This window comes from Anser anser (genome assembly GCF_964211835.1).
Source record: "Anser anser genome assembly, chromosome: 14".
In the NCBI taxonomy this organism is placed as follows: domain Eukaryota; kingdom Metazoa; phylum Chordata; class Aves; order Anseriformes; family Anatidae; genus Anser; species Anser anser.
Window position 1 is genome coordinate 4,185,444 of NC_139735.1, and position 17,388 is coordinate 4,202,831.

Here is a 17,388-nt window from a genome sequence, read left to right on the forward strand (position 1 = left end):
GTTGCTAGCTGTAGTGCTGTATGTCAGGTCTGTCACCAGCATCTCATCCCACAAGGGGCTCCCCAGCAACGATCAGGAGATTGCATGTGCTCACCAGGAAACAAGCTGCTGACTGACTGATGTTTTGTTCTTACAGCCCTATGAAATCCCAGCTTCCTATCTGTTTAGGATTTACATGGTGGTTGTTATTTAGTTCCTTAAAAACTCAGGTATCTGATTCAGAAGCAATTGCTGGGAAAAATTGCAGTTTTTATAGGGAAAATGAGCATTTATGTGTAGTGTAAGTCTTTTGGGGGGATAACATTTGCAATAAAACCAATAGAAAAAGATGTGCTATGTTACATTAAAGCACCAGTCACAGGAGAGGAAATACTTTTGGTTAGACTGAAGCTAAACTGGTTTTTCCTTTGGTCCAGTCAGTGCTGGGAATACCTTGGATGCATTTGCACTTAGGTAGATTTCTGACTATGAGATGAAGCTGAGTATTTATACAGAACTGAAAATCCCAGAAGCATACATAGCTGTAAAACCGTCCTATTGCTGAATTTAGTTTTCTTCCCTAAGTTTTCTTAGAATGTAAGCGTTGTCTCAGACAAGGTTGGGCTTCAGGGGAGTTGACAGCACACCCTGGGACTGCCTGATCTCTCCTCCGTTGCAGAAGAGCGATTGCGTTTGTCCTTCTAATGCAAAATCAACTGCAAGAAATCTCTATAATCTGTAATTTTGTCTAGCAGTAATGCTTGCTTGTATTGTGAGCGTGCAAATAGATCATAGGTTTTTGCCACTTGATTTGTTCTTGACAATGAACAACTGTTCCATGGGAGTGGTAATCTGTGCTTTTTCACAAAACTTCAGGAAATAAGGATCTGAACAGATTACCAGCGCAGATCGCTGCCTCTGCCAACACACGAGCCTCGAGCTAACAGCTTGTCAGCCTCCTCGGGAGCCGAGGCAGTCACCTCCCCAGCTCCCAGGCACGGTGCGTCTGTGCCAGCAGCCATGCAAAGAGCAGGCAATTAGCTCTCTGTCTGAAGCAGGACATTCAGACAGATCCGTGTAACGCTGGAGAGTAAAAACAAGTCAGAATTATAACCAAACTGACCCAGCCTCAGTGCAGAGTGGCAAGTGTCCGGGAGGTATTCGTTGCGCCTTTCTGACACTCTCCAGCACCTAGACGGTGACTTTGTGAGCCCTGAAGCTGCTGAAGCCAATTGTACTAGGACTAGTCTGTGCAGGCTCTTTGAGCTCCAGCACCAGAGACTTTACAGTAAAAATTTCTTTATTCTGATTCTTCATGGATTAAATCTCCCACTGTTCTACAGTGTTTCCATGTCTCTTAGAATAGCCAGGCACACATCGCTAAACAGTTTTATTTCAGATCACTCACTAGGCCTTGATGTTGCAGTTCTTCTGGTTTTGTTTTTGCTTTCACATGAGGCAGAAATCCTGTTTTCATTTCAACTTGACCTCCAAACCATGAAGGAAAAAATGACCAACCACCCCCAATTCTTACAACTTGCAGAATCTTACCTCCTCGGAGGTTTCCTTGCTTTTCTTTCTTATTAGCCTTCTGCCCTTCCTCAGATTGATTCTTGCATGGTTGTCTGTAGCCGTGGGCAATATGCTGTTACTGTTGTTATAAGGGTTTTGTATTTGAAAACAGGCGTCAGAATTTGTGAGTATTTCTCACTAAATTTCAGTTGGGACTATCAAAGCTGTTTTTTTTTTTCTTTCATAGCTGTGCATTATTTGTTTCTGATTTTATTATTCAGTGTTAGCGGCTGCTCTGTCACCATCCACTTGTTATTTTGCAGGTCTTTCAATTATGTTGAGTACACAAGTAGGATCAGTGGTGCTGCTTGACAATTTGTGAAAGGGATATCTGTCACTATTGTGATTAATTAAGCTTTGAAAACTTTAAGAACTGAAGCCTGAGTTGCAAGCCCATTTTTCAAGCACTTTCACCCCCCCCCTTGAGTTTGTGTATTTATATTGGCTTTATCATAGCTGGCGTTTAACCCTGAAGGTGAAGCTCAAATGAATTTAAATATTTGCTTAGAAAGACATAACCTAGAAGGACTGTCCCGGGCCTTCTTTAATGTAAAGAGGCACAGGGCCAGGAGAGACTCAAGGGCAAAGATCCAGACTAAGGTATCCAAACAATACTTCAAGAGATGTAAATTCAGGAAGAGCTCCAAGGCTCCTGTGATACTTTTCTAGATGAAAACTATGAAAACATTTTAGTGGGATGATTTGGCTGTGTTAACGTATCTTATAAACATGCTGGACCACAGTGTAGAGGTCCAGGTATTAGGAAGCCTAGAGCTCTGCGCTAAAGTCTGGAAACTTGCAAAACAATATATTTCAGACTAGAAACACTCTTATTATTTCTCATATATTGTTGGGGATTTTTATTTAGCTCTTATGGTAAAATGAGAACGAAGAAGCTGGAGAGGGTTTTTTGAGTCTGCAGAATACACAGAATACACACTTTTATTTGTGTGATCTAGCTATAGATTCTGTCTCAATAATAAACTTTTAAATGAAGACATTGCATAATTGATCATCTTTAAGTGGCTGCATGGGAGAGTTGCTCTAAGTACACTGCTGGGTGCTGGGTAACTGTCAGAGCAGCTACCACAGTGAATGCCTGGAATTTCTTGAATAAAATCCTTGCTTAATTTGGAGTTTTTAAGACAGCTCCCAGTAGTCTGACTGATATCCAGTTCCTGATATTGAAAGTAACAATTCTGAAAGGTTTTCTTTCCTACATGTTGTTTCATGCTGCATGCATAATTATTTTTAAGCATATGAAAGGTGATAAATTAGCAAAACACACAAGTGTTTGCAGCCACCAGGTTTCAATGCCTGTTTTACTGGAAGAAATTGAGCAAGAACCCAGAGGAGGGCACTGTTGGCTGCCTTAAAACTTCAAGTTGCAAGGAAATTTTTCTGTTCATGTCTTTGCCTAAGTCTGCCACCTACAAGGAGACTTTCATTGCGTTTGGCCATGTAGCTAGTGGGAGTACTGGGAGCCTTTGCTCAGTAGACTTTGTGTGTTACTGTAATGATTAACATTAGTGGCCTTGCCTCCTGGTTAAGTCAATTCCAGTCAATGATAAATAAATCTGTGTCCTAAGCTCTGAATCATTCTGTTCGCACATAGCATGGTGCAAGCAGAAATCTAGCTGATGTTCTGGCTGTTTCAAGTGAATAAACTAGGGGGTTCCCATCCGTGTCACCACTTGGTCCCAGCTTCATGTGCTTTTTCGTAACACAGAGTGCTACAAATCTCAGCCAGGAATGCATGTCAGTGTCCTTTTTGTCAAGGAGGGAGCTCACTCAGGATCTCTCCTCTCCTTGTAGGAGGAGTTTTATCCACAGCTCCCCTCGGTCAGGCAACGGCCAGGGCAAACACCTGCAGGCGTCATACATCAGATTCTGTCCTGAGGCTGTTAGCCATCTATGCACATTGTGGACACTGTCAAACCCTGGTAAATGGTTTGACACAATTGGTTAGTGGCACAATGTAGGTGATATTCCTAATTACACCTCTCCCTGGCTGCAAAGGACTCGACAGTAAGACATCAAGTACAGAACTGAACTTGTCTTCTCACTGGAAGATTGTGAAGAAAGCTGAATATTGCTGTCAGATCATTTATTCAAATGGAGGATGTGCATCAAGGCTGGAGGAGCCCATAAGGTCTGAGAATGTGAACTGAATTCACAGCCTCTACCAGAACTGTGCCCCAGGAAACTTCATGCCTGTGTATGGGAGGAAAGGTCAGAGGAAACCTTTGCAAAGTGATGCCGATTAAAGAGCTCTGCCTTGGTGACAAATCTGGTTGTGTAAAGGACAAAGCCCTCTCTCCAAGTTCAGGCCTCTGAAGTTGTCTTTAGATCTGTGAAATGAAAGTCAGCTCATTGATCAAATCCCTTCAGATCTCAGTGGTTTCTGAGTCACCACTGTGACTTTGAGCATGCAGAGCTGCAAAGGGGAGCCTCTCCTTAGGTTTGTAGGGGGGATAGAAGTGCATCACAGTTGGGTAGTAAGTGTTGTAACCAGAACTCTGCTCTCAGTTCAGAAATGGTCTCTTCATGAGCTGTCTCAGCCTCAGACCTGTCTTACACAAGTGTAACATTAAAAGGCTGATTTACCAGAGGCTGTACCTTTATCTTGATATAAAAACTCTGACCCCTGTTTTGGTGATCATGAAGAGCATTTAGCTGTGTCAGGTTTCCCCAACAAACCTCACGTGTTCTGCGGTCACTGAATTTCCTAGTGCTGGGGTTTCTTCCACCCTGCCACCTCTTGGCATGAACAACACAGGTCTTTGGGCACAGTACCGTCTATGTGCAGGCCACCACAGGGCTCCTCCGGTCCCTGGGCTCCTTGGCGGCCTTGCTGCAGTGTTCTTCCCCTTGGGCTTCGTGCATGCAGCTGCAGACTCAATCCTGAGGCTGCACAGTTGTGTCAGAGCAATTGCCTCTCTTCTGCATGGTAGTGTCTCCGTGAGCAGGTTGCATGCTCTTTTTTATTTATTTTTTGTTTTTACAGCTGTAAAAATACTCATCTGTATCTTTGCTCCAGGAGGCAGAGTGTTTTTGATCAGAACTGGGTAATTTCTGCTACAGCATTTTGAAAGTGAATGTGACGTCTTCCACGTGAACATGGATAGTATGTTTTCAGTTGAATTCAGGTAGGAAATCGGTGAAGTGTGTGGAGGAAGCAGTCCAAAAAAAAAAAAAAAGGAAAAGTGGGCAATACTAGAAGCTTTTGAAAGCTAGAGAGCAGCAGTGTTCCAGCAAAAACAAGCTGGAAAAAGGAATATTAAAAAGGGCAGTGTTAAATGGAAACCTAGCAGGATCACAGAACAAGTGAGCATCTAAGATTAACAATACAGCTAAGAATTAATGAGCCAACAGTGCTTTCCTCAGCCTGTAGTAATAACGCATAATGCCTATGTGGCATTGCCTCCTGTGCTCTCCTCCTCACCACACCTCATCTCCCACTGACGCAGAATCATTTAGCAAATCTGCATCAAAATTGTGAGAGAGAGCATTTCATGGGCAACATGTTAGATCGTTCTTATAGTGAAGCTACAGAAGCCAAATTTCATAGTCCTGAAATTTGGGTCTTCCCAGATAAGACCTTAATTCAATCCAACCTAGGAAAAAATCTAGAGAAATGGGCAGTGTCGAAGAAGATGGATATTTGAAACATTCAAATCCTTTCATCCTTTGGCTCTTTGATCACTATAACTGTTTGCAAAGGAAAGAGAAAGGCCTGAAGCCATATCAACATGCGGTGACTTTTTATATTCTATAGGGGATTAGATCGAGAAACTACAGAGCTGCTGGACCAAAAATAAATAAATAAAAAGACTTGCAGCTGTACTCATCACATGGGGTGTTTATGATTAGATCTTTTTATACCAGCCAAAAAGTTAAATAAATTTTGAAATATTTATCATCAATACATTTTGAATGTGACATACAATTGTAAGCTCTTAAATGCAGTCAGCTTTAAGAAGTCCAGGAAAGAACCTAAAAAATGCCTCGCCAATAGAAGTGACAGTAGGCTTGTTTACATGGGCATAACTGGTATACAGGTTGCTTGGTTACTGGTAAAATGTGTACAAATGGATTTCACTGCCATGTGTGAGCTTCAATATAAAAACTTATCTATATGGATTTCATACTGTCCATCATTAGAAGTCCTCCCACACGTATCAAAGAATTTTCGTGCATTTATTTATTTTTGTCTTAGAATTTTAAAGGAAAAGTTTCCAAGTTTTTAAAATAATTTTGCTTCATCTTCCTGTTTTCTCAGCTCTTAAAAATTCTGAAAATTCCAGGTTGTGAAGACTCAATCAAAATAGATGCAGCAGTGCTTCAACCCAGGCATAATAGAAAGCATCAGAATGAGATGTGAAGGTTGAGATATATTTGAAACAAAGAGACAAATACATTTATTCTAGGCATTATCTCAGTGAAATAGGTGACACTTTTGTATATCTATAATCAAGGGCTCACTCTTGCTGTTTTTTAACTCTGTCATAAATTTCCAGTGACTTGAATAGGGAAATTATCAAAATCCTACTGCAAAATAGCACTACATAAAAAGGAAGATACAGAACAGTTCACAATACAGAAAGCAAATCTGTTGTGGGCTGTATGCAACAACACACTAGAAAATAGCTCCTAGTGCTAAAAATAGCACCCCCATTTTGATTTCTGAAAATTCGTGATATTTAAGAGTGATTTGAATTCTCTGTAACTCAGTGGCTAGCTCTGAGACCCAAGCCTAGAAAGAAGAAGCATGCCTGCTGCCAAATCCTCTGTCTGCTCCACACCCAGACTCTCCCCAGTCCTTTCTCTCCTGTCTTTCTTCCCAGCTCAAATTATAGACATTCTGTAACATGCGCAATGAATTTATGGAAATTTCACAACCAAGTGAACGTAGTCAGTTTAAGGTTACCTTCAACAACACAACAATTTACTAAGGAAAAGAATAATCAAAGCTATCACCGAAATCTGCTTGCTCAAATTGTCTCCTGTGCAGTGTCCTTTGGTGGGAATGAAAACACGTATTGGAACAAGATTTTCAAAGCTATTTGCATATTATTTGTTCTGCTGTCAACAGGAGCTCAATAGTGCTTGTACTCTAACCCTTTAGGGAGTCTCATATGAGTAGGTTCCTCTGTTCGTGGCCTACATCTAAAACCAGAAAGACCGTGGTGATAATCTACTCCAGTCTGCTGCAAAACGTAGGATAGGAACGTTGTCCTATTTCTTTATTAAGCTCTTGCCTCCCATTTGAGTTGAATCATTAAATTACTAATTTCATTTCTATGTGGGGACAGCTTATTTGGTGATAGCATAACTTCAGGTTGGTTATTTTAGGAAATAAAACAGGAGCTGGGATGTGATCCTTGCTGTGCAATCTCAACAGAAGCTGAAACCCCGGACTTCAAGGGAGCTAGGATTTCATCTCTAACCTCAGAAAGTCTCACAAATTAATCGCCCTTCGCATTCACTCTTGTTAAAGGTTAGAACAATCTGTTTCTTTCTATTGCTGCAGTCCAGACTACTGTTATCACTCCTAAAACCTATTAGATTTCAAAATATGATTAAGTGGATTCTTGAGGGAAGCTGGGGGGGAGCTTTTTTTTTCCCCTGAAAGGTTAAAATTTTCATCTGAGTATCAAGCACACAGCTTGCGCGATTACTTCTATTTTATGACAGTGCAGTGTCCCCAGAGGCATTACATATTAACCAAACCCACTGATCTCTGGTTTTTAATAAACACTAAACTACTGAGCTTGTTAAAAGAATATTTTTTTTTAACCATGAATGATTCCAATGTGGTGAGAGAAGTATCCCAGTGTTTCAAACTGCCTTTTTCAAAAATTTTGCTGTCACACATAATGACTTGTTGAATCAGCTGCAAGGAGCCATGAAGAGGACAGTAGTTCTGTCTCATTAGAGACTGCAATCATTTGAAAGGGTATTTTATTCTCAATCTGAAGAAAAGCGGAAAAGGTCAAAATTTCTGAAGGATTACTCATTCATTTGTATATTTTGCTCTAACAAAATTGAAGTGTTTTTCCTCATGACTTTATTTTGCCATTGTGGATTTTATTATTGAAGGGAATCGAGACTAACTGACCCAGTTGTGGTGAGTTATGAGCGGAGTGGGTGGAGGTTGATGCTTCATCTGGCTTTGCCTGCTCTGGGGATGCACACCTCACTTCACCAGCCAACACTGACAGCGCAGAGCTGCTGCCATACACCTGGTTCTTAATCATCTGAGGCTTTTTGCTCTTTTTTGTGTATTATGGTAGTGTTTAGGTTACTTCGAAGAGTGCGGTTTTGCAGACTTAGCTAAAGCTTTTCATGGAGGTTGATGTTATTGAGTGGCTTTTTAAACTGCTTTAACAATAGGAATGAGGGCTTTTGAGCTAGGGGACAGAGGAGAAGTGGCTTAACCAGCATATCTAATATATTCACAAACTGCACATAGCTTCCAGAAAGAGATCATTCTTTGTGTCATGGGACACTAGATGAAAGGACGAGATCAGGAACATTGCTTAGGCTATCCAATGCCTTCCCTAATAGTCAGTTGGCCTCCCTCCAAGGAAACACAGCCAGCTGTTTCATCTCAAGGCCAGTTTAAGGCTCAGAACAAACTTCAGTTTGAAGTATTCTCAGAACAGAGGTAACGTGAGAGGATTGAGTGCATTACCAGCACCATTGCCAAACTCCAAGAGTAATCTGCCTGCTGCTCAGCAGGCATGTTTGAAGGTGCTTTGGAAGCTTGTGTTGCTCCTCTAAGATTCCCTTACATGACAAGATCATACGCTGTGCAGAAAGTCACTGCAGTGTGTGCTAAAAGGGAAACAAGTGGGAAAAGAGAAAAGGTTGGAATGTCTCTGCTGTTTGGGACCCGCCTTGGTACATTAGCCAAGCTCAGTGATGGAGAGCATTTGAAAGTAGCTTATCAGGAAAAATTACAACACTTAAGTATGTATCTTATGTTTACCTTATATACATTCTCACTGACAAGCATGACTATTTGCTACTTTTCCAGCAAGCCAACTATTTAATTTCTTAACAGTATTCTCAGTTTGGTGTTAATGTGTCACTTAGGCAGTTGTTTATTTCGATGCATCATCAGAGGGTGTATTTTGTCACTGTATCAGAACTTGTTCTTCTGATATACCTGCTTCCTGAATAAGACATCTGTAACGTAGGCTGCTATAAATCATGGATGGAAAAGCAGTATCAGGGATAGCTTCTCTAAGGGTAATAAGACCAAAATCCTCTAAAAATCCTCTATTTACAGGTTTTGGATGAAGATATAATTTTAAATGAAAGTAAAATTCTGTCATTTTTAAAAATGCAATGAGATCACTTGATGGGAATTCAATCTTGTTTATTCTATGGCTCCAGTCCTTTAACTTAATATTAGCCCCCAATATTTTGTAAGTGTATAACACTTCAGGACACACGTGGATATGAACCAAAAGTTATGCTGAATTATGAATAAATAAGTAAATAAAAACATGATGCATCATTATGAATCTTCAAGTCTATTTGCGGGTATACGATAGGTATAACAGGTAAAGAACCTTGTGTTCAGAAATAGTATTTGACAAGCTAAAGAAAAACATACGTCAGCAATGGTAATGAGAGAGGTAGACTGAAGAGTGAAAGGACCTTGCACATGCAAGAAGCATGCAAAAGTGTTTTGGTGGAATAAATGTGCACAAAAACTCCTAATGCACCAGTACTGCAGGAAGAAGTCTGTGCATTTCAATTTTATGAAGTGATTTGGATGCCAAAGCTAAAGAGCTTTTAATATCCATTTTGCATAACCGTAAATGACTGCACAAGGTTCAAAAGAATGGGAAGCATTTTCTATTTATTTCATCTGGCAAAATATGTTATAATGCAGTAATTCGCACAGTGAACTGTGCTCCAAAAGTGTCGAAATTGATCATTTTGTCACCAGAATGTTACTACCCAGCAATCTCAGACCCAAAAGGCATATTCAGAGCTGTATCCAAGAACCAAAATCCACATGAAATTTTTGAGTCAATGCCTGTCAGATAAAGAGGGTTTGAGAAGTGTGACTCTGTCATTTAATCCGTCTCAAAATGTACATGTAGATGATATGACAGGAAACATATCCAAAAAAAGCCCCATCGACCTCCTCTTCCTTTTTGCAACAGTTCTAAAAATTGCTGAAGGGTGTTACTTTTATTGCTACCTGCTGTAATCCGTTTAGAGGAGAACAAGCATTAAGTTGAACCTGGACCTGGGAACCACAAATAGAAAACAGACACTCGGAGAGCTCTGGAAAGGAGCCCACCAGAGAAGCTAAACATGCAGACGTGTCTTCCATCTGTGTCTGCCATTTCACTTGTGTAAGCATGCCTGCCACCTCAATAATGCACCAAGCCCAATCCAGCTGCAGTTAGGGCCCACCTCTCCTGCTTCCTTTGTGGAAAGTGCTAAGGAGCTCCCCCTGATGCTAACCTTGGAGCCAGTCCTTGCTACCAATGTGACAGTCACCTCTAATGGCAAACACTTCCAAGGAGTTATTTCTTGTTCAGTTCTGGCTGCTCTTCCATTTTTTTCTCTCTGTAATTAAGCTTAGCTTTAGCTGTTGCATCTCAAACAGCAGACAATTGTCCTTTACAAGATTGCAGTAAAAATGATTTAACATTGTATTACAGCAAAGAGACAAAGGGTGATGCTAAAAACAGGCAAGTATGCAAACATTTCAGCAGGCAGGTAATCACTGTAGCCAGTAGAGTATATTTGCTAAAAGTTCTGCAAATATTTAGTAATTTCAAGGTTGCTTCTCTTATTGTACAGACTTATAACTTCTTACCAGACTATACTCTCTGAGCCTGAAAACTAATTATTTCTTCAGCAGAAGTCAGGGATGGTAAAAATTAGCTTGTGTATATTGGTCCTCTGTGATTATGTGCTGTCTTTTTGGTAAGCAAGCATTTCAGAGCTCTTTAGGGAAGATGCATGAGATTTTAGACCAAGTCAAAAAGGGATTTCAAAAGTTGTACGATACTCTGTCAAGACAAGACCTTCATCTGGTAGAATTTATATTGTGACTTTTTCTAAAGAACCTAACTCCAGCCACTGAAATACCTGCTCTCTGATTATTTTGTATGACAGGGAAAGAAATAGCACATCTCACTCATGAGTTCTGTTTCTGACTGCTTACGCTGACACATAATTATAGAAACTAATTTCTGTTTGCATCTACAGTGACGGCAAGGTGCCAATAATATCATTAAGACTCCTTCCTGGATGTTGATATTTCCAAATCTATTGTCTTGAACAAAATTCAAATCTCATACAAAGATGCTGTAATGTTTAAAATGAAAGCACATTCATTACCTCTTCCACTGTTTGTCTGTTTTTAAGTTTGTTGTTGATTGAAAACGCAGCCTCCTCAGCTGCCTAGAGTAAAACATCTTCTGAAGAGTGGCCAGCTGGAGGCATTGCAAGGCTGCCTTAAGTTTACTCGTGATATTGAGACCAAAGAGTCTAACCTCACAGAGGTTCTATAATCAAACTCCTAAAAAATGGTATTACTTGTCTAAGAAAAAAATAGACTGTTTTTGCTCAGTTGCACTATAGCATACCAGGAGTAGCTACTGAGAGTTAATGTAGTTGCATCAATTAAAAATAATGTGAGAAGAAAATAAAGGTCACCTCTCAACCACTGGTCTTTAAGCTGTAATGATTGAGATATCATGAAGCTCTTCAAATCAGCCAACACACTTGTTTTCCGCTGAAGATTAATACTGAGTAAGAGGGTTCAAGAGAAAAAAAAATTATCCACCCTCTGTAAGGCTGGAGTGCTGTTGGAATGTTTTCTCAGACCTGTCTGCTCCAGAGGAAGCAGCATGGATAATTAGAAAGGGCACCAGAATTAGGAACTCTGCTAATGAGGTTCATATTGGTCTCTTGTATAATAGAAAGGTCAGTTCAGTTCACTGCCTTAGTTCTTCCTCCAGACTATCTGACGTAAGTATGCTGCTTGCCTTTTTTTTTTTTGGTCCAGCATCTGCTTCTCTTGTTTTGAATCTCTCTTTCCTTGTCTTTGTTGTGGTTTAAGCCATACAAAAAAATGATTTGTAAAATAAATCAAACACTCTAGAATTGCAATGTTTGGGGCATGCTTAAAAATATTTTTAAATGGATTCAACTGAGTTGTCATTCAGTTTTCTGGGATATCAGAAATTACTGGTATAGGGCTGGAGGGATCTAATCAATGTAGAAGATGGAAATTTTAATTTAAAAATCACAACAGGTATGGTTCTGAAGGAGCTTAGGGTTCCCACACTTTAAAGGAAAGTACAAAATATTTTGAAACCTGAGACACACTGCTAGAGATGACAATTCAAAAACTACACTATGCTTTTCTGAGAGACTGTGCAAGCTTGCCATTTCATTTTTGAAGACACTTCTGTGCCTTGCTTGTGCCCTTACTCCCAGAGACAACGTGTGCTTTAGATTAACACCAAAGTCAAGCTAGCTGCTACCAAATCAGAAGTCCTCTCCCCCCTCCTCTATTTTACCCATACACCTTCCCTTTTTGTGAGGCTGCAGGGTGAGTCATTTACCTTGAGGCCATCCCATTCAGCAGAAGGCAGGCATTAAATCAGCTTAAGGCCAAACTGCAGCCTTAACAACCAGTGACTGCTCACACTGACAATTTCCAGTAAAGGTTTCTCGTACTCCCAAAGCTCTCTCCCCACTGAGGAGTCTGCTGGGCTTTTATTCTGCTTTGTTTTTCAGGTGGCCTTTATAGTGGCCTTTATAGAGTTCTGAAGTTGTTAGCAAAAAGTTTTTGAAGAGCCTTGATCTCATAGAAATCAGCTGCAGGTCAGCAGTGAGTCTTATTGACTCATCTCTCTCTATGATATCCCTTTCATAGGCACGTATGTGGCTGTGGATGCCCAGCATCAACTGCAATCTATTTTCAAGACATGAAAATATAAAATTCCTTGAAAAGGGACCAACCTGTGATCGTTTGGATATGGTCTCTTCTTTTCGATAACAGTAAGGAATTGAAAACATCAGTGTTGAATGGATGACTACAGAAACTGATGCATGCTGAGACACAATAACTTCACATACTGTTCTTCTGTTTAAAACTGAAATGTGAGTTGGTTTTCATCTGTAAGAAACAAAAAAAATAAAGTGGTGTATCTATTCATATGTGCAGGGAAAGAGGAAGGAGAGAAGAGTATTGAGTAGAGGACTGGACTTCTAGATAAATTCAATGCCAAAATAGAGTTCTGAGTCTTACTATGTAGGTAAATAGTATGGAGTTTCACAGCCATCAGTGGTAGATGGCATCAAAGGTTTTGAGGAAACATCAAAGTTCAGCTTGTACAAATGGTCTTAAAGATGGCTTTAAATTTGTCTCCTTTTCTTGAAAATTGTGGAATTTGAAGGCTGAAAGACCACATTATTCTTTAGGGAGAAAGGAAGCTAGGATTTATAGAGTACCGGTTTTGGACACTAATTTGGGTTTGTGCTGTTCTTGCAATTTCAAGGAGATTCCCCAGCCTTCCCACCCAATGCAAAGGGATCTTTGTGTGTGTATATAATCCCTGAGCTTAATAGGATGGGCTTTTAGCAAAACAGCATGGTGTAGAAAAAAACTCAGGGGAAGTAACAAAGTGCTGAGAAACTTCCCTGTTCTCTGACCATCTCATGGGACGCTCTCAGCACTTTTGATTTGATTCTGTATTTTGAATCCCCAAAGACTTAATCAGCACACACATACACACAAGTTCCACTGCTTGTCATGCATATTTTTTAGGGTGAGAGTCTCTGAGGGATACAGTATAAAGACAATACCAAAACTCCTTTTTTCTGCAGTTCACTTGCTGAGTTCAGTATAAGAGGATGGGTGAGTGACAAGAATTTAGGAAGCCTTTACCCAAAGGGTTCAGACAGTCCCAGACACATGCTGTACCCCAAGCTGCCACAACAATCTGTTTGTTAGGGCTAAATTTGGGGCTGGGACTGAGTAAATATGCCCTGGCTCTCAGCGGGGGCAGAGCGCTGTGCTTAGTGTAGCTGCCTGGCTTCTGACCTACAGCAACCTCAGGTCTGGCTGGTCTGAGGGAAGAAAGAGCTTAGATCAGTCCCTGCAGAGATGTACCCAGGGAAATAGATTTAAGTTCACTGGGAATTTAAAAAGTTTCTTGAGCACTCATGAAAATCCCCACTGGGCTCCTTTCTTTGCAAATGCAAATACTTTAATAATCTGATTCCTAGTGTCTCGCTCTATTTCTTGGTCTTATTTTGCCTTTAAAGTAGGGAAATCCTGTCCTACCTTAAGCATATTAAAAAAAATAAGGAGTTCAACTAATGTAATAAAACAGGGATTGCAGAGGGTTTCATAAGGGAGAGCACAGAGATACAAATCTTATTGCCTGATTAAGCTCTGTTTAAAATGTTGAGTTGCAATATAATATTCAAGACCAGTATGTCAAAACACACAGTTTTCACATGCAGTAGATATCACAATGTTGCACGAAGCTGTAAAATGTTTGTTGTCATCTAACAAAGAAAAACTATAATATGTAGTATGTGGCCCCTGCCCACACAGTGGGATTCAAGTGTATATAGATGTTTCTAGGAAGATAGGGTGAAAGAACACATCCCCACATGGGGACAAATAAGTGGTGCCATTCTTGGTCACTGTAATATGAGGGATGAAGAAGAAATACAGATCCTGGCAAAGATGGTCTCTATTTTTCTGACATCAAGATTTACCCCAGTTGATCTAGAAATACTGAAGACATTGCAAAATATTTAAGATCAATATTTTAACTGTTATAAATTGCCTGCTAAGGATGACTGACTCACTAAAGATTGCTTTTATTTGCAAGGGAAACATATTTTATACCTTCCTTTGCCAGCACTGGAGTACCTATGGCTCTTTGCTTTGAGGCTGTCGTCACAAAGAAGAATCACTGAAAGGTACCTTTGTAGGTCACTATTCATTTTTCATTGAACTGAAGAATCTGCCTACTCAGGTGGTTGATGTATAGCTGGGATCTGAACCTATATTTCCAGCTGTCTAATGAGGACAGTGCTTGAGCAGCATATAACACCAGGCAGAATTACTTCTGCAGAAAATATTAGGTCACGCTGGTTCTCTCTCATCCTGCCCAAAGGACATGTCTCAGCTGAGGTTTTTGAAGTTAGAAAGTTTGTGAATTTGTTTTGAGAACTTAAAAGTTCTTTATGGCAAATTCAAACGACTGGAAATACAGTTGGTGTATAGTAGGTGCCTGTTTGTGTACAAAGTTTGAAGAAATGCATTTGTAGTCTAACCTGGACTTTTCTTTTTTTGCCAGTATACTGCAAGATTTTTATTTTTTTTTCTGTCATCTGCACTCGTTTTTGGGAGTTAATCAATATAGGTGTATGGGTCAGATTTTCTATATAACCTCTGTATTAACCAGATGATAGGAAGGAGTTATAATTTGACTAATAACACAGACTGTCTAGGGGAGACTGCTCCTGCCAGGATATGTGCTAGGATACACACAGCCTGCACAGCTATGGCTCAGAGACAAACACCTAATTACATCTTTCAGTCATGTTCAAGGAGACAATTAGAAACAGTGTCTAAAGTAGCTATGCAGGCAGAAGATGGGAAAACTGGCAGTAAAGCCACAGGGTTATTCGTTGAGAGAATTTAAAGATGCAGGGGATGGAAAGCAATAAAGGAAACCTTCTGCTTCTCTAGGCTGGATCCCATTGGAAAAAGTCGTAATTTCCTATTTCTGCTAAAAAGGGAAGCCACAGCCCAGGAAGCAGAGGCAGCATTGACAGTAGGGGGCCAAGTTTGGAACCAAACTTGTGACTGTGACTCTAATTGACAAAATCTTAAATGTACAAGAAAAGTATTTTTAAATGAGTAAAAGCTTGCTTTGCCATGAGGGCATTGTTACAGACAGCTCAGCACCGTCCATTGGCAGAAGAAGGCTTTGTGCCTGTAAGGCATCCGTGCAGAACAGGTTACATATGAGCAAGCAGCCAGAGTGGAAAAGGACCTGATGTGACTTCCACTGCAGGCTACATGGTGGTGAAACAAATGTATGTTTCACATAGATTGCTTGTTCAAGCCTATTCAATGAAATAGCTGTTCCTATTTTTTCCTTCCTCTAGCTTCCCAATAGGAGGGATAGCTCTTTTAGTCCCACCAGAGATGTGCATTTCTAAACTGCCCATCCCTGGAACAGATTCTGTGTGATGGCCTTCTGTAACTGGATCATTTTTGTGATATTTTCTGCAGATTGCAGCAGGTAGCAAATAGTTTTAGTCACAGCTTTCAAATACTGTAATTTAATGTTCCAGATACTGGTGTATGATGTTATTTTGACTTTACTGTTATACTATTTTTGGAAGCTAAGTACATAATATGAAAAACAAAAACAAGAAAAAACCTCCAACCATTAAATTATTCCAGTATTTTCCTATGAGGCTATAACACAGACATAGTGTGGAATGAAAAGAACTGCTGGAGATATCCTTTTTACATGAGAACTGTGATTTTCTAATAAACACACCATTTCTTGCTGAAGAAGATACATATTTATTTAAAAGTCATTGTTTTATTCTCAAGGTAATGTTTTGGACTTCTGTTTGTTCCTTAAGACTGAATGAGTAATGCTTATTTACACTCACTGCATATAGAGCTGCATTATCTTTCATTACTCTTGCAGTCTTTCTAGAGTGTTAGGTTAGGAAATATATTGTAATTAAAAATGAGGAGCTAGCTTTAAAAAATAGTTATCCGTTGCTGTGCCTTGGAATGAAATGTTATTTCCTTTGTGACAAAAGAATAATAACCCTGGCAGATGGGTTGCTGCAGAGCTGGAAGAAAAGCTCTGTTAGAGGGGGACTGACAAAGCTGCCTGTGCAGAACAGGAAGTCCTGTCATGGAGGTAATAAAAAAGGCACTATTTCAGCTCAACCAGTTCAAATAATCAGTACTTTAAGCTTGCTTCCTGAATTGCTAGGCAAATACCTTGGTGCTGAGATAGTAACGACTTTTCCTGTTTATTGAAATGACCTTGTTGTTGCCTCTGCATAGGCTATTTGAAATGTGAAGTTGCGTTCAACCCAAAGTTTTAATATCTCCTGTTTTAGATGGTACAAAAGCGTTCAAACGTTCTCTGTTTGCTTTGCCTGGCTCTCTCTTTAGCGTGTTGCCATTGTTGGAAGGACGTTAATAAATCTGTCATTGAAATGGAACTTTCCCAGGTCTTTTCTTCTTTGGAGAGGGATGCCACCTCTCCCCTGTGAAGAACTGTCCAGATGGCTTCATTGACTTCAGCTTCCTAAATGATCCCACCAGAAGGCGACAGAAACATCTCCCCCAGTGCCGTTGTGCTGTGATGAGGGCACACAGATTACCAAGGAAAATATTTCTTGCCATTTTTAACCCTTTAAAACTTATATTTACATTTTGCTCATTGCAGTCAGCAACAAGCCTTCCAATTTTTCAGTAAGAACAGGATCAAAACTGAAATAACTGGCACAAGGAAGATTAACGGAGATCCCTGACTCTACAAGCTACACAAATATCGTACCCTTACGTACCTGCGATATGTCCATACATATCTGTTCCTGGATTTGTTTGTTCTCCTACATAGATCTGCCAACCCTGTAATCTGTTTGCTGCAATACAGTCAAATTAGCTTTAACTGTGTAATCATAATACCAGAAGTGGGATTGCTGCAGTATTGTGGCAGTCGATATAAGCTGCAATATCATGAAAGAACCGAGTGTCTAGCCCTATTCTCTCAGCTGGATTGT

General features: G+C 40.1%; 1 protein-coding gene across 6 annotated transcripts in view; it reads left to right on the forward strand.

Moving 5' to 3' along the window:
• LOC310881294 (uncharacterized protein) overlaps nt 1-17,388 on the forward strand; it is an 89,286-nt gene that overhangs the window by 47,692 nt on the left and 24,206 nt on the right. The gene's annotated exons all lie outside the window — the stretch shown is intronic.